Source organism: Loxodonta africana, chromosome 9, assembly GCF_030014295.1.
Source record: "Loxodonta africana isolate mLoxAfr1 chromosome 9, mLoxAfr1.hap2, whole genome shotgun sequence".
Lineage (NCBI taxonomy): Eukaryota > Metazoa > Chordata > Mammalia > Proboscidea > Elephantidae > Loxodonta > Loxodonta africana.
In genome coordinates, this window is record NC_087350.1 from 97,933,804 (window position 1) to 97,952,819 (window position 19,016).

General features: G+C 39.9%; 1 pseudogene; it reads right to left on the bottom strand.

Moving 5' to 3' along the window:
* Nucleotides 1-10,312: 10,312 nt before the first annotated feature.
* LOC100668055 (S-adenosylmethionine decarboxylase proenzyme-like) lies at nucleotides 10,313-11,357 on the bottom strand (annotated as a pseudogene).
* Nucleotides 11,358-19,016: the final 7,659 nt, after the last annotated feature.

Sequence of the window (19,016 nt, forward strand, 5' to 3'; positions counted from 1 at the left end):
CCCGGTATTGTGTGATTGTCCACCATTTTGTCCTCTGATGTGATTTTCTTATGTGTTGTAAATCCTGCCTCTATGATGTTAATGAGGGGGGATGGGCAGCAGTTGTGTTGAGGCTGGACTCAGCCTACAGGGTTAGATTGTGTCTTGAGTCTTTTGGGATATAAAAGAGAAAGGCAAACAGAGACACAGCGGGACTGCATACCGCCAAGAAAGCAGTACCAGGAGCAGAGCATGTCCTTTGGACCTGGGGTTCCCACACAGAGAAGCTCCTAGTCCATGAGCCAACAGAGAGAGAAAGCCTTCCCCTGGAGCTGACGTCCTGAATTTGGACTTTTAGCCTACATTACTGTGAGGAAATAAATTTCTCTTTGTTAAAGCCATGCACTTGTGGTATTTCTGTTACAGAAGCACTAGGTGCCTGAGACAATAGGTATGGTGCAGGGCCTGGGAACCTGCATTTGTAAAATCATGTGCAGTCATTCTGATACAAGTTGATCCAGGGCACATTAAGATTACCTGTTTATTGTACTAAAGTCTGGGGCTATAAACCTTTTAACAGCTACCCCTCAAGCAGTTTCAAAGGAAGAAATATTATCAGCACAGAGACCTAAAGTAATTTTACAATACTAAGTCATATGTGGGTCCCTGGGTGGTACAAACAGTTTGCACTCAACTGCTAACCTTTAGGCTGGTGGTTCCAACCCAGTTATAAAAAAAAAAAAACAGTTATACCCAGAGGAAAAGGCTTGGTAATCTGCTTTTGTTAAGATTACAGCCAAAAAACAAAACAAACAAACGAACAAAGCCCTATTGAGCCTTTCTATTCCATGATTTAACTTATTCCAAGAGGCCGGAAAAACAAATGCCCCATGACTTGTTCTCTGCTTTCTACAGCTTTGTGACCCCAGCGCTTCTAGGATGGTACATATATGCAAGAGGTCAGTAAGTGTCCAGGGGCTGCTTGACTGGCTGATGTGGATGAGTTCTTATCTGCTGCCCCAATTTTTCTGGTTATCAGGTATGAGGCAAAAAAGAAAAAAGAAAGAAAGAAACTTTTTAGGTAACAGAGGTTAAAGCTTTATATGGGTTTTTTAAAAATACAGCCTGACATCCACAGGAACTTAACCTGTTTTTGCCCACTAGTGATCTGAAAAATCAAATACTCCAGGCCAAGAGCCTAATGGTCAGTAACTGACTACATTATGTCAAGTATTGCAGGTAGCGAGGAATCCCACGCATGCCCCATATATGAAATCACAGCGGTTAAGAGCTTGGCTGCTAACCAAAAGTTCAGCGGTTTGAATCCACCAGTCATTCCTTGGAAACCCAATGGGGTGGTTCTAGTCTGTTCTATAGGGTCAGTCTGAGTTGGAAATGACTCAGCAGCAACGGGTAATGGGAAAAATGGTAGCGTAAGCAGCGGAGCCTTGGTGGTGCAGTGGTTAGGTGTTTGGCTGCTAACCAAAAGGTCAGCAGTTTGACTCCACCAGTTGTTCCTTGGAAACCCTGTGGGGCAGTTCTACTCTGTCCTGTAGGGTTGCTATGACTTGAAATTGACTTGGCAGCAATGGTTTTTCTTTCTTTTTTTTTTTTTTATAGTGTAAGCAGTCTCTCCATTTGTCATGATGTAGCTTATTGGTCCAGTTGTGAGGATTTTTGTCTTCTTTACGCTGAGGTGTAATCCGTACTGAAGGCTATAGTCTTTGATCTTCATCGGTAAGTGCTTCAAGTCCTCTTCACTCTCGGCAAGCAAGGTCGTATCATCTGCATATCACGCAGGTTGTTAATGAGTCTTCCTCCAGTCCTGATGCTGCATTCTTCTTCATATAGTCCAGCTTCTCAGATTATTTGCTCGGCGTACAGATTGAATAAGTATGGTGAAAGGATATAATCCTAACGCACACCTTTCCTGATTTTAAACCACGCGGTATCTCCTTGTTCTGTTTGAACAACTGCTTCTTGGTCTATGCACAGGTTCTGCATGAGCACTATTAAGTGTTCTGGAATTGCTATTCTTCACAGTATTATCCATAATTTGTTATGATCCACATAGTCAAATGCCTTTGCATAGTCAATAAAACACAGGTAAATATCTTTCTGGTGTTCTCTGCCTTCGCCAAGATCCGTATGACATCAGCAACCATATCCCTTGTTGCATGTACTCTTTTGAATCTAGCTTGAATTTCTGGCAATTCCCTGTTGATGTACTGCTGCAGTCAGTTTTAAATTCTCTTCTGCAAAATTTTGCTTGTATATATTAATGATATTGTTGGATAATTTCTTTTTTTAAGCAAAAAGAAAGTTTTATTTGTCATATATTCAAAAAGGCAAAAGTAGAAAATCGACAACCACGCTCCTTGAACCATGTCTGCTTGAGTCCAAAGAATATCATCGAACAGACAAGAGCGGGTGTCATGGATTGAATTATGTTCCCCAAAAAAGTGTGTTGACAATTTGGCTGGCCCATGATTTCCAGTATCGTGCAGTTGTCCTCCATTTTGTGATTGTAATTTGTTAAAGAGGATTAGAGTGTGACTATAACACCCTGGTCATCCCTGATCCAATGTAAAGGGAGTTTCCCTGGGGTATGGCCTGCAACACCTTTTATCTTCTTTTTTTTCTTTTATAATTTTTATTGTGCTTTAAGTGAAAGTTTACAAATCAGGTCAGTCTCTCACATAAAAACTTATATACACCTTGCTACATACTCCCAATTACTCTCCCCCTCATGAGACAGCCTGCTCTATCCCTCCACTCTCTCTTTTCGTGTCCATTTCGCCAGCCTCTTACCCTCTCTACCCTCTCATCTACCCTCCAGGCAGAGATGCCAACATAGTCTCATGTGTCCGCCTGATCCAAGAAGCTCACTCCTCACTAGCATCCTTCTCCAACCCATTGTCCAGTCCAATCCATGTCTGAAGAGTTGGCTTCGGGAATGGTTCCTGTCCTGGGCTAACAGAACATCTGGGGGCCATGGCCACCGGGGTCCTTCTAGTCTCAGTCAGACCATTAAGTCTGGTCTTTTTATGAGAATTGGGGTCTGCATCCCACTGCTCTCCTGCTTCCTCAGGGGTTGTCTGTTGTGTTCCCTGTCAGGGCAGTCATTGGTTGTAGACCACCTTTTATCTTATAAGAGATAAAAGGGAAGGGAAGCAAGCAGAGACAGGAACCTCATACCACCAAGAAAGCAGTACCTACCGGGAGAAGAGCGCATCCTTCAGACCCCAGGTTCCTGTGCAGAGGAGCTCCTAGTCCAGGGGAAGACTGATGACAAGTACCTTCCTCCAGACCCAACAGAGGGAGAAAGCCTTCCTCTGGAGCTGACACCCTGAATTTGGACTTCTAGTCTACTAGACTGTGAGAAAATAATTTCTCTTTGTTAAAGCCATCCACTTGTGGTATTTGTGTTATAGCAGCACTAGATAACTAAGACACATGGCAAAGTAGAGGGTCAGTGAAAAAGAAGAAAATTCTCAATAAAATAGATTGACACAGTGGCTGCAACAATGGGCTCAAACATAGCAATGATCGGAAGGATGGTGCACAACCGGGTAATGTTCCATTCTGTTACATATAAGGTCATTATGAGTCAGAATTGACTTGATGGTACCTAACAACTGCAGTATAAGCAAAGGTCCCTGGTTGGTGCAAGCAGTTTGCACTTGACTACTAACCTAAAGGTTGGTAGTTCTAACCCACCAGCAGTGCCGTGGAAGAAAGGTCTGGCAATCAGAGGAAAAGTCTGGCGACCTGCTTCCAAAGATGACAGCCAAGAAAACAATACAGAGCAATTCTACTCTGTAACACATGGGGTCACCATGAGTAGGAATCAACTCAAGGGCAACAAGTAGTGTAATCAGAAATGTTGATGTCGGTGTCATTCTGAGCTTTGCAAATGGATGAGTACGCTGTTCCTCTGTTTGTTGTACCAAAATCATAACTATACCAGGACATTAATAACTCGCTAGCCATGTGGCTTTGAGCAAGTCAGTTCTCTCTGGAAGGGCATTTCCTCATTAGTAAAATGAAGAGCTTGGATTCTGGTCTAAGGTCCCTTTCAATTTTAACATCTCTTTTTCTGTTTCATTCAGTCCACCAGACCAAACACATTAATCGTATTTATCCTGTTCAATTCCCCCTGTTTTCAGAGATAAAATATGACTCTAAGTCTTTTCATCAATCTGGATGTAAACTCTTTTTTATTATGCATATGTTAAAAAACAAAACAAAACCAAATCCACTGCCCTCAAGTCAATTTTAATTCACAGCCACCCTAAAGGACAGAGTAGAACTGCCCCATAGGGTTTCCAAGGTTGTAAACCTCTACAGAAACTGCCTGCTACATCTTTCTCATGCAAAGTAGCTAGTGGGCCCCAACCACTGACCTTTTGGTTAGCAGCCAAGCATTTTTTAACCACTCTGCCACCAGTGAGCATGTGTTACTATATGGACATATTCTTGAAAAAATGAAATACTATACTAAAAATACAGACGTTTTCACCCTACGTGGCCGTTAGATGTCGCTCACCAGCCAGGAAGTGTAAGAAAACCAACCTGTTTTTACAAGCTTCTGGTTGGTCCTCCACAGCCCGCCCTGTCCCACTGTCTGAATCTGTGGTTTGCTTAGCAATGTAACCGGTATTTGTGTGTCAGAGTCTTCCTGAAGGTAACCAGTTCTCTCAGCCTTCCAGAAACGTATTCTCTAAGTGTATTAATTTTATCATTTAATTCAACGTAACAGTTATTGAGCACTTGGTTTACTATGGATTAAGATGGATACAGTTCGTGGTAGAATTCCCACTCATCCTTGAAGAATTCAAATGCCACCTTCTCAGAGATCCTTTATCTGACCTTACTTTCAAAGCCAGGGTCCTTTAGATAAAGCTTTGTTACAATATTTTTTTGGATTATGTTTGTGTACATGTCTGTCTCCCCAAATTCTGGAAAAGTTTGTAATCGCCTTCATAATAAAAATAGTAAACATTAGAACTGTAAGGTGTGGTCATTTTTCACTTATCAGATTGGCGAGTGTCCACAATTTTTTTTCTTTCTCTTTTTTTTTTTTAATTGTGCTTTCAGTGAAAGTTTACAGTTCAAGTTAGTTTTTCATACAAAAATTTGTACACATACTGTTATGTGACTATAGTTGCTCTCCTTATAATGTGACAGCGTACTCCTCCTTTCCACCTCGGATTTCCCATGTGCATTCAGCCAGCTCCTGTCCCTTTTTGCCTTCTCATCTCACCTCTGGACAGGAGCTGCCCATTTAGTCTCATGTATCTACTTAAGCCAAGAAGCACTTGCTTCATGAGTATCATATTATGTCTTATAAAAAAAATATAGTCCAGTCTAATCTTTGTCTGAAGAATTGCCTTCAGGAATGGTTTCAGTTCTGGGCTAATAGAGAGTCCAGACACCATGTCTTCCTGGGTACCTCCAGTCTCAGTCAGACCATTAAGTCTGGTCTTGTTACTAGAGTTTGAGTTCTGCACACCACTTTTCTCCTGCTCTATCAGGGACTCTCTGTGTGTTCCCTGTTGGGGCGACCATTAGTGGTAGCCAGGCACCATCTAGTTCTTCTGGGCTAATGGAGTCTCTGGTTTATGTGGCCCTTCCTGTCTCATGGGCGCATATTTTTCTTGTGTCTTTGCTGTTCTTCATTCTTCTTTGCTCCAGGTGGGTTGGGACCAACTGATGATTCTTAGATGGCCACTTGTTAGTTTTTAAGACCTCAGACGCCACTCACCAAAGTGGGATGCAGAACATTTTGTTAATAAAATTTGTTATGCCAGTTGGCCTAGATGTCACCAGAAACCATGGTCCCCAGACTCTGTGTTTGGTTGTATTCAGGAAACTTCTTAGCTTTAGTTGTATTGTATGTTGTCCTTCCCTTCACCTAAGATAATTCTTATCTACTATCTAGTTAGTGAATACCCCTCTCCCCCACTCCCCACCCCGTAAACCATCAAAGAATGTTTTCTTCTGTGTTTAAACCTTTTCTTGAGTTCTTGTGATAGTGGTCGCATACAATACTTGTCCTTTTGTGACTGCCTAATTTCACCCAGCACAATGCCTTGCAGATTCATCCATGTCATGAGATGTTTCACAGATTCATCATTGCTCTTTACTGTTGCATAGTATTCCATTGTGCGAATATACCATAATTTGTTTTTCCATTTGTCTGTTGATAGGCACCTAGGTTGTTTCCATCTTTTTACTATTGTGAACAGTGCTGCAATGAACATGAGTGTGCATATATCTGTTCCTGTAAAGGCTTTTATTTCTCTAGAATATATTTCAAGGAGTGGGATTGCTGGATCGTATGGTAGTTCTATTTCTAGCTTTTTAAGGAAGTGCCAAATCAATTTCCAAAGTGGTTGTACCATTTTACATTCCCCCCAGCAGTGTATAACAGTTCCAGTCTCTCCACAACCTCTAGAACATTTATTTTTTTGTGTTTTTTGGATTAATGCTGGCATTGTTGGGGTGAGATGGTATCTCATTGTAGTTTTGATTTGCATTATAGGGTTGCTATGAGTCGGAATCGACTCGATGGCACTGGGTTTGGTTTTGGTTTTAATGGCTAATGAGCATTAGCATTTCCTCATGTATCTTTTAGCAGCCTGCATGTCTTCTTTGGTGAAGTGCCTGATCATATACTTTGCCCATTTTTTAATCGGGTTATTTGTCTTTTTGTTGTTGAGGTTTTGCAGTATCTTATAGATTTTAGAGATTAGACCCTAATCAGATATGTCGTAGCCAAAGTTTTTTTTTTCCCAGTCTGTAGGTTGTCTTTTTACTCTTTTGTTGAAGCCTTTTGATGAGCGTAAGTGTTTGATTTTTAGGAGCTCCCAGTTGTCTAGTTTCTCTTCTGGTGTTTGTGCATTGTTAGTAATGTTTTGTATTCTGTTTATGCCATGTTATAGGGCTCCTAGCATTGTCCCTATTTCTTCTTCCATGATCTTATCATTTTGGATTTTACATTTAGGTCTTTGATCCATTTTGAGTTAGTTTTTGTTCATGGTGTGAGGTATGGGTCTGGTTTCATTTTTTTTGCAGATGGATATTCATTATGTTAACACCATTTGTTAAAGAGACTGCCTTTTTCAATTAATGGACTTTGGGCCTTTGTCAAATATCAGATGCTGATAGGTAGAAGAATTTACATCTGAATTCTCAATTCTGTTCCACTGGTCTATGTACCTGTTGTTGTACCAGTACCAGGCTGTTTTGACTACTATGGGGGTATAATAGTTTCTAAAATCAGGTAGTGTGAGGCCTCCCACTTTGTTCTTCTTCTTCAGTAATGCTTTACTTATCCAGGGTCTCTTTCTTTTGCATATGAAGTTGGTGATTTGTTTCTCCACCTCATTAAAAAATGTCATTGAAATTTGAAATTGCGCTTTATCTGTAGATCTCTTTTGGTAGAATAGACATTTTCACAATGTTGAGTCTTCCTATTCATCAGCAAGGTATGTTTTTCCACTTATGTAGGCCTCTTGGTTTCTTGCAGTAGTATCTTGTAGTTTTCTTTGTATAGGTCTTTTATACCTCTGTTTAGATTTATACTTAAGTATTTTGTATTTCTTGAGGGCTATTGTAAATGGTGTTGATTTGGTGATTTCCTCTTCAAAGTTCTCTTTGTTGGTGTAGAGGAATCCAACTGATTTTTATATGTTTGTCTTGTATCCTGATACTTTGCTTAACTCTTCTATTAGTTCCAGTAGTTTTCTTGTGGATTCTTTGGGGTTTTCTGTGTATAAGATCCATATTATCTACAAATAGAGATACTTTTACTTCTTCATTACCAGTTTGGATGCCGTTTATTTTTTTTTCTAGCCTAATTGCTCTGGCTAGGACCTCCAGCACACTGTTGAATAAGAGTGATGATAAAGGACATCCTTGTCTGGTCCTCGTTCTCAAGCAGAATGCTTTCAGAGTCTCTCCATTTAGGATGATGTTGGCTGTTAGCTTTGTATAATGGCCTATATTATGTTGAGGAATTTCCTGTCTATTCCTATTTTGCTGAGAGTTTTTATCATGAATGGATGTTGGACTTTGTCAAATGCCTTTTCTGTGTCAACTGATAAGATTATGTGGTTCTTGTCTTTTGTTTTATTTACGTGATGGATTACACTGATTGTTTTTCTAATGTTGAACCATCCCTGCATACCTGGTATGAATCCCACTTGGTCATGGTGAATTATTTTTTTGATATGTTGTTGAATTCTATTGGCTAGAATTTTATTGAGGATTTTTGTGTCTATGTTCATGAGGGCTATTGGTCTGTAATTTTCTTTTTTCATGGTGTCTTTACCTGATTTTGGTATCAGGGTTATGCTGGCTTCATAGGGTGAGTTTGGGAGTGTTCTATCTTTTCCTATGCTCTGAAATACCTTCAGTAGTAGTGGTGTTAACTCTTCTCTAAACAAATATCCACAATTTTGATAATATTCTCCATTTAGAGTAGCAGGCATTCTCATACATTGTTAGTGGGAGGGTACACTTGTTTATGCTTTTCAGAGGTTGATTTGGCGAGATCATCAACATTTTAAATGCAGCAGTTCTTCTAGACATTTATCCTAAAGATATATATAGTACTTGCTCACATGTCCAAAGACCTATCTGTATAAGGAGATATTCATTGCAAATGACTGGAAGTGACCTGAGTGTCCATCAACGGAGAATAGGGTAAATTGTGCATTTTACAGTGCGTTACTACACAGCGGTAAAAAGAAGGAGGTAGACTTATAGGTACTGATATAAAATTATCTGAAAAATATAAGAAAATTGCTAGGTGCAGAAAAGTGAGGGAAGTCATAATACTCAACATTTATTGAGCACTTTAATATGGAGTTTCTCATTTAATCTTCATAAAAACCCTTGAAAGTAGGTACTTTAGTATCACCACATTACAAGCAAGGAAACTGAGACAGAGAGAAGTTAATTTATTCAAACTTGACTGCTAGTGACTGGAGGAGTTGATATTTAAACCCAGGTAGTCTTAACTTCAGGACCGTTGCTATTAATCGCTACACTACATTTGTGTGTAGTAGTGCAGGGGCACCATATATATGTCTCTATATATGTCTATATATATGTATATGTATATATACACACACACATGTGTATATATATACACACGTATCTGTATATATACATATATACACACGTATCTGTATATATACATATATACACACGTATATGTATATATACATATATACACACGTATATGTATATACACACACATATATGTATACACACACATATATATGTGTGTGTATATTTATACATATGTATGTATACTATACATAGATATAGAGAGAGAGCCAGGGATGTATATGCAGCATATATATCTGGATTCAGAAAAACCCGGTAACAGTGGCTGGGTCTGGGAAGAGAACTGTGGACTGATGGATCAGGAGTGAAAGGGAGGATTTCTTTCTGTTTTATGCCAGTGGTTCTCAAACTTGATCACATATTAGAATCACCTAAGGAACTTTAAAAAATAGTGTTGCCTGGGCACTACTTCAAATTAATTAAATGGGACCCTCTGGAAGTAGAACCCAGGCACTGGTATTTTTTTCAAAGCTTCCCAGGTGATTGTTACGGGAACCACTTTATTTACCCTGTCATACCATTTGGACTTAAAGAAAAAAAAAAAGCAAGTGTTACTTTAAAAAGAATTTCACAAGAGAACAATGTGTCTTATAACAGATTTCTGAAGAACATAGTTTTCTGATTGACACACTTTTTTGTGTGTGTGTGGAAGAAAAACTTTAATTGCTGTTGCGAAAAACATCTGTATGAAGTAGAAATTGGTTTTCATAACATTCATAGAGAATATGTTCTAGAAACTGGAGGTAACTGGATGTAAAATTCTGGCAGCAATTTAATAGAACAGTCCCAGATGGTTCAGGTGAGGCAAACATCTAATGAGGACGAACAGTTTGTCCATGGGGAATTTTGGGTGACACCTGGAGAAATATTACACTGTGCATAAACCAAATTGAATTATTTTCACAAGCATTGTAAAGCTTCATATAGTGAAAGGTTTTTTCTACATGCACTTGAATTTCACAGCAAGAGTGGCAGAGAATACTTAAACACAGAAGAGAGCATTCACGCAAGATAGCTAACTCCTTGATAAAATAACGCATACCATTCAAAATGATTACGCCATGATTACATCTAGGGTTTTCTACAAGGGACTGGTTATGGAAAGCATGGCCTCCAGTATCAACGTCTAGAGAGCAGCCACACCTTTTTTCATGTGTGTCCCCTTTTTGTATTTTTTCTTCATTTTTCTTAATCAGCTCTGCTGTTGTTGCTGCTGCTTAGCAAAGCTGGTAAAAACAAAGTTGTAATCACTGAACATAGCACTTTGGCAATCGACACGTTTAAAACCTTCAGCCTTCTGGGGTGGAGAAAGCACTGTGCGGCATTTAGAACTCCGATTTACAATCAGGGTGGTCAAAATTTTCCTGGTTCAAAGACTTCCACAACTTTCCTGATCAGGTCATCATAGGAGGTCTGACTTAAGTTTGTTTCAAAGGTCACATAAGAAAATTCCGGTTCTGAAGTGATGTGAATAGTCCAATAAGTGCCATCCAATTCTGTTCCATTCCTTGAATACCGTAGGATTGAATAGTGTGGCATCAATAACAGAACCTGGCATCAGGTCATGAATTCCACTCTCACGGGTGACATCCTTTGCAGTAACACCATCTTTCGTGTGGAACTGGTCCATAACTGCTGGGTCAAGCTCACCCATTAGAGTTTCCAGGGTTTCATCTGGCTGACTGATTACCCGCCTCTCTGAAAATCGAGAGTATAGAAGTACCAACAGTCAGAATTCATATGTCCCGTAAAATATACTGCTCCAATTGAGAAAATTGCATTAAGAAACTCTGTTTCTTCCTGGAAATTCCAGTGTGGGTACCCTTGCTGAGAAGGCTTCGTCAAATTCTTCCAAGAATAAAAGATTTGCATTGAGTCAAACCTACTGTAATCCCTAGCAAGCTTCAACAGGGGAATCAAGGCTTTCAGCAAGAGGGTGGTATCATACGTCTTCAAAATAAAATGTCTCTTGGAGACAAACACGCTACTCTCACTGAGCACATAAGCTTCCTGCTTGTCAATTTTTGTCACACTTATGGTTGAACATTGCACATCCTTCAAAAGTATATCCCTTTCTGTTCTTGGGGTGGTGCGACAATCCCCAGAGACTGTGTTTGCATCCGGCTGCTGCCAGGAGAACCAAACCTCCACAAGCTTCTTGGTCCCTTCGGAAAGACAAGCAGCTTCCATCACCGTGAGACTAGTGAACAATCAACCACCACAGAAAGTCGACTCAATTAAATCTCTTCTCCCACCGCTGCCGCCGCCTACGCAGGTTGTTCCAGCTGTTACTAAAGTTCAGGTTCCCCCTCTTTCTATAATTTTATATTAACTTTAAAAAAAAAGATTAATAAAATTTCTCCAGCTGTTTTTGTATGTGTGTGTGTGTGTGTGTGTGTGTGTGTGTGTGTGTGCGAAAGTTGAACGAGAGTCTGTTGGAGATAAAGACAGATAGAATTCAGCCTCTTAGAGCCGGCTGTTTCCCGTTACAAAGAGTAGCTAACGTCGCCGGCCATGCTCTGCAAGCCCTGGTCCACACACTTCTTTATTGTGCTAAAAAATTGTTATTGTTGTTGTTAGATGCAGTCTAGTAGGTCCCGCCTCATAGCGACCACAGAAGGAAACGCTGCCCGGTCCTGCGCCATCCTCACAATCCTTGTTACGCTTGAAGCCATTATTGCAGCCACTGTGTCAATTCATCTTGTTGAGTGTCTTCTTCTTTTCCACTGACCCGACTAAAAAAAGTAGTTCTCTTTAGAACCTGACATATTGGATTGGTTAATTTAGCTAAAACAAAACATTTATATTTTTGTCAAAAATCCTTAATGTATCTATTTCAGTTGACAAATTACCCATGACCTGGTGTGAGCTCATTCTATTTCCTCGTAATGATATAAAAAGCTTTTTTGGCTTAACCCATGTCTTTGATTTAATATAGATTTTTTAGTTGTATCTGTTTCTTGTCTAAAATGGTAGGCAACAAAATGATTTTAAAATATTTTATTTTTAGACTCCTCCCTCTTCTGTCATATCATCACCCCATAAAGGCATCTTTGTAATCTCTTTTACAAAAAAGCCAATATTTCATAACTCTTTAAGAGAAGTTAACAACTTACACATAAAACACTTTTAGAAATGACTGAAGTTCATTAGTCACGATTCTGTTTTCTGTTTTATTGACATCTAACAGCTAAAGATGGGTTTCCAGAAAACTCCTATGAAGGCTTTACCAAGGGCGAAAATGGGACACACACAATGAAACCCAGGAGAAGAAAAGTTCATGCCAAGTCACCGATTACAGGTCCCAGGCTAGTAAACTATACAATTTGGGATGAGAAAGAATAACAGTGGCATGAACGCATTTTTGGCAGACTTCAGTGGTCCTGAGGGTGAGAGGTGGTGCTAAGTATGACAGCTGGTAAGCGTGTGATCAAAGACCCACCCATAACACCAAAGACCTGTGGATTGTTTCCCCAGCCCACCCTACTCCGGGTGTCTTTTTGATCATTGAATTCTCATCTTCTGTCATATCTCTTTCTCCCCATGAGAAAAAAATGTCTTGCCATTCACCACTCCCAACCACCATCATTCTTTAGAATGCTACTATACGTAAAATAATTTGTAATTAGTTGTTCATTTTACAACCTGCACAGGGAAACTGAGGCACAATCTGGATTTTCTCATGCAGCAAGTGTTCTAATCTAACAACACCGTGCTTTAGATACAGAATCCTGAGCGTAATCACAGTTGCATGATGGACTTTGGTTTTAGCAGATGAGGGCTGGATTACAGCATTGCACTGAAGCTAACCTTTATTTATCCACACACAAAAAAATCAAAACCCATTGCTACCGAGTCGATTCGTAACGACCCTAAACCAAACCAAAACCAAACCCAGTGCTGTCGAGTCAATTCCAACTCATAACGACCCCAAGGGCTGCTTAATACTTGTTATCATTTTTATAGATTACAAAACACCCTTCTGCAAAAGGCTCTCACTTGTATCTCACATGGTTGTTGCCATGAGAAACCTGATTATATCCTGAATATTCTGGCTGCCTCAACAATAAACCTAAACCAATAGCAGGCTAAAATAGAAATATGAAAAAAATTTCATGCTAATTTAGTACAGAACACTTACAAGCAACTTATTTTGTGCATCACCAGGGCAGCTTTCATTCAATAAACATTTATCGAAAGCTTGACCCTTCTTTTTTTTTTTTTTAATTTTTATTGTGCTTTAAGTGAAAGTTTACAAACCAAGTCAGTCTCTCAAACAAAAACTTATATACACCTTGCTATCTACTCCTGGTTGCTCTCCCTCTAATGAGACAGCACACTCCTTCCCTCCACTCTCTGTTTTCGTGTCCATTCAGCCAGCTTCTGACTCTTCTGCCCTCTCATCTCTTCTCCAGACAGGAGCTGCCCCCATAGTCTCATATGTCTACTTGATCCAAGAAGCCCTCTCTTCACCAGTATCATTTTCTATCCCATAGTCCAGTCCAATCCCTGTCTGAAGAGTTGGCTTTGGGAATAGTTCCTGTCTTGGGCTAACAGAAGGTCTGGGGACCATGACCTCTGGGGTCCTTCCAGTCTCAGTCAGACCATTAAGTCTGTTGACTCTTATTTTAATATTTTTCTTCTGATATACAGATAATATGCATATTCAGATATTTGCTGTGTGCCAGGCACTATTTTAGGCACTTCATATATTATCTCATTGTAAGTCTTCCTCTGGCTTCACACTTCTACTCCCCTCCTCTTCGTAACTGTCTTTCTTCCTTTTTGTAGTTCACATTCACCCTCTGACTCCTACTCCTTTTCTCTTGTTTCTGTTTGCACTAAACAAGGGGCACAGTGGGTACATCCCACCTTCACTGCTAACTACATGAATCGAATCCCTAAAATGTGGATATGGTCCAGTCCTCACCTTCCCCATTCTCCATTCTTGTCACCAGCCACTGATGTGGCACTCTCTCTCTCAGCCCCAGACACCCAGAGCTGGGTCAGAGCTCACAAGTAGATGGACTCGGTCTTTCAGGCTGCCAAATAGGCAGACGCCAGCCCCTGCTAGCTCTCACTGTCCCAGTGGGTTCATTAATTCACTGGACTGACTCACAGAATCCATGGAAATATACCATACTTACTACATGTTTATTAAAACCAAAAAGGATACAAACGAAGAGATGCATAGAGTGTGTCATGGATTGAATTATGTCCCCCCAAAATGCGTGTATCAACTTGGTTAGGTCTTGATTCCCAGTATTATATGGTTGTCCTCCATTTTGTGATTGTAATTTTATGTTGAGAGGATCAGGGTGGGATTGTAACACCACTCTCACTCAAGTTACCTCCTTGATCCAAGGTAAAAAGGAGTTTCCCTGGGGTGTAGCCTGTACCACCTTTTATCTCTCAAGAGATAAAAAGGAAAGGGAAACAAACAGAGGGTTGGGGGCTTCATACCACCAGGAAAGCAGCACCAGGAGCAGAGCGCGTTCTTTGGGCCTGGGGTCCCTGCGCCTGAGAAGCTCCTCGACCAGGAGAAGATTGAGGATAAGAACCTTCTTCCAGAGCCAACAGAGAGAGAAAGCCTTCCTCTGGAGCTGACACCTTGAATTTGGACTTTTAGCCTACTTTACTGTGTGGAAATAAACTTCTCTTTGTTAAAGCCATCTGCTTGTGGTATTTCTGTTATAGCAGCACTAGATGACTAAGACAGGGTGAGATCTGGGAGAAGCCCCAGCACACAGCTTCCGTGTCCCAAAGAGAGACATGCTACCCTCTTCCATGCGTGGTCACCAGCCAGGAAGCCTCATATGAACCTTCGGGCTCAGAGTGCTAATTGGCCTCACCACATGACTATGATAGATTATATCATGCATACTGAGGCTTGGTCAGCATCAGCCCCCCTAGGCAAGTTGATTTCACACCTCGAACTATTAATTTACTCTTCTGCCATTTTTTCCCCCTGTATCACCACTCTCTCCTCAGAAAATCTTTTTTATTTCCTTATGTTCTGTGTGTGTTGAACAATGCAAAGAAAATCCAGAGGAAAGTCACAAATACGTTTTCTTAAAACATGTTTCTTAAAATGTGTTTAAATTCTTAAAATACATTTAAACTCACGTTTTGATGAGTTTTCAGTGCTCCACATCCTCACCAATATTTGGCATCTATTCTTAAAATTTTAGCTCCTCTGATGGGTGTATAGAAGTGTCTCCTGGTAGTTGTACTTTGCATTTCCCCGATGACCAGTGGTGTTGAGCGTCTTTTCATGTGTTCATTGGCCCCTCATAATCTTCTTTGGTCTATTCAAATCTTTTTCCCATTTTCATGAATTGTTTGTCTTTTTATTATTGAGTTTAGGAATTCCTTCTGTATCCTGGATACAAGCCCTTTATCTGATATATACTTTGTTTATATTTTTCCTCTAGTGTGTGGCCTGACTTTTCATCTATTCTTTGCATTTTCTCAATAATACCTTCATTATTTAAAAAAATGATCCCAATAAATGTAATAATGTAATAGATAATACATACGTAGTACAAGATAATACATATATTACACGTACAGATAATACATGTAAAGTATTGCTAGAAAATCATAGAAACCTTTTTTAAACAAAAAAATCAAAATGTGAAGCTATTGTTTCTCAACATACCCTCCGTCTAAGTCTATACACTTCTGAAGGTAGTGTTTCCACCTCTTTAACCCTTCCCTAATTTTTAAAGAATCCTTGGTGCTTTGATTAACACCACATCAAAATGGCAGTTTTGGCAACCTCGAGGGACTCAAATTGTGTTCCTTTTAATTGTTCTTTAAGTTTTGGAAACAAAAAGAGGTCTGAAGGGGCAGGATCAGTGCTGTAGAGTGGACGGGGTAAGGTTTCCCAACAAAATTGTTATAGAACAGCCTTGCTGCCCTCGAAGAATGAGCAGGTGTGTTGTCGTGATGGAAAAAAAAAACCCTCAGTGCAAATTTTCTGGGCTTTTTCTCACCAATGCAGTTTTCAATTCTCTTAAAACTTCTTCATGATAAGTCCCCGTGATCGTCCTGTGACCTTCCAGAAAATCTATCAAGATTACCCCTTTGGAAACCCAGAAAACCATTGCATTAACCTTCTGAGCGGTCTTCCCTCTCTTGGCTCATCTTTGAGGTCTTCCCGACCTTCCTTAAAACACTTGATCCATCAAAATAAAAACTATTGTTTTATGTGGGGCAGCATTCCCATAAACTTGTTGCAAACCTTCAATGATTTGGGAGGATGTCCGCTTGAGTTTTGTTAAAAATTTGATATTGGCCCTCAAAATCATTGTTTTCCATGACATGAAAATATACTTTTTTTTGAAGGCACCCTAAGGAGACTGAGAGAAGTGTATTACTGAGAGAACTTGTCTGCAGCCATCCACTGATCACAGAGACCTGTTTAAGCACATTTTGTTTGGAATAAACCCATGTATATATGAACTGGAAACCCTGGCGGCATAGTGCTTAAGTGCTACGGCCGCTAAAACCAAAGGGTCAGCAGTTCAAATCCGCCAGGCGCTCCTTGGAAACTTTATGGGGTAGTTCTACCCTGTCCTATGAGTCGGAATGGACTCGAGAGCACTGGGTTCGGTTTTTTTTTGAGTGTTGGAACCCTAGTAGCAATGCTGTTTGACTTACCCTCATGAATTCACGTGCCAGGCATGGTACAACTAATGTTTTGTATTTAATTCCTTAATGTACGTTTAGAGGATAGAGCCTATTATTTCCACTTATGTAGGGGGAACTGAGCCCTAATACAGCCCAACCCAATGCTGATGAGTCCATTCCGACTCATAGCGACCCTATAGGACAGAGCAGAACTGCCCCATAGAGTTCCCAAGGAGCACCTGGCAGATTCAAACTGCCGACCTTTTGGCTAGCAGCTGAAGCACTTAACCACTACCCTACCAGGGTTTCCAACTGAGCCCTAACCAAAAAACCCACTGCCATCGAGTCAATTCCGACTCATAGTGACCCTATAGGACAGAGCAGAACTGCCCCATAGAGTTTCCAAGAAGCACCTGGCGGATTTGAACTGCCAACCTATTGGTTAACAGCTGTAGCACTTAACCATTATGCCACCAAGGTTTCCAACTGAGCCTTAAAAAAAAAAAAAAAGCCTTAGAGAGGTTAAATAACTTGTTCAAGTTTGCATTGTCAGTAAAGAGGAAAGCTGGGATTGTTTTTTTTTTTTTGCACATTTTCTCAAGAAGTAGCTCTTTACTTTAAAAAAAGTAGTTGTTTTAATTTTTTGATTAGGAGACAAAGTCACATAGTCTAAAATTGAAAAAACGTGAAGTTTCTCCTTTAACCTTTTTTCTCAGCCATCCAGTTCTCCTCCCACAATCAGAAATAAGAAATTGTTAGTTGCTTGAGTATCCTTCCAGAGATATTTTACTGCCTAAACAAGCATATATAGAGCATCAGCTAAAAAGAGGAAGACCCTCAAGAAGATGGATTGACACAGTGGCTGCAAAATATGGGCTCAAGCATAACGATAGTGAAGATGACATGCATAACACGCCCATAAACAAGCAAATATGAAACAAAAAATATTTCCCTTTTTTTTTTCTACAAAGGGTAACATACTTTATACACTGCTCCAATCTTGCTTTTTCACTTAGGTGACTTTCCACATGGTACCATAATTTATTTGATTTGTTCCCTATTGGTGGACACTTAGTATATTTCTAGTCATTTGTTATTATTAACAGTGCTGCAATGAATTGCTTTGTACAGATTTCACTTTGCAGAGGTAAAAACTGGTGTTATAACCCCGATGTGTCTAATCCTAAAGCCACTTAACCTCCAAAACACATTGCTTCTCAATATATTGACTGATTTGAGAAAGATGGTTCTTCTTTACTTTACGAGAATACTTTATGCCTTAACCATGTGTCCCTCAGCTCCCAGCCAATCCTAGCACCTCTTAAATTCATAAGCACTCAGTCTCCTCACAGGATCTTCCCTGAGAATGTAGTCCACACCTCAGTGACCCTGATGGCCGAGTCCGGAATTGGAAATGATGGACTCAGGACACCTGAGACAGGTTTTCTTTGCTCATAGGCTTAGGGGTAAAAGTTTCCACCTAGGGCAAATGGAAAACCTTTTCTAAGGTGAAACAATGGTCTGATTTCAGTAAGAGTGATTGCACACAAGTATCTTGAGCAATATATCACCCTATTGCGTGTGACAGTTAACATTGATCATGTTCATCTTGTGTCTTACACAACCTTCCCTTGTACATGGGACTAACTTTGTCCTAGATTTCAATCATTTCCTGTTAAAATGTTACATCCCCTTTGTGGTGCGAAAAGCTGTCTTATGATAAAACAGATGAGTAACTCTATCACGCTCCGAACTTTGGCCTAGTTCATATGGCAATGACATGTACTCCTCTCTGAACTTTCCCCTAGATACCTGATTCCCTTAAGATATTAATAGTACTGCATGCGGGCCTAATATTCTTTTAATCTATTGATATTTGAGATGTCTAAATGCTTCATAAGTGTTATTAGCACATTTAAAACCATTCTTTTCCATCTCAGCTATAGAAAAGAGCACTGGGTAGCCTAAGTCTTATGAATAAAAGCAGTGGTAGGCAACACTTGGTAAAAATCATCTGTTTATGAGATGCCCTATCTTCAGTCATGCTGAAAGTTATGGCTGAAAGAATCTAGGATGGCACTGTTCAACATGGTAGCCGTGTGGCTATACATGTGGCTATTTAAATTTAAATTAATTAAAAATAAATAACCTTTAGAGTTCAGCTCCTTAGTTACATTATCCACATTTCAAATGGTCAATAGTCACATGCAGCTAGTGGTTACTATATTGGACGGCGTAGATATAGAACATTTCCATCACTG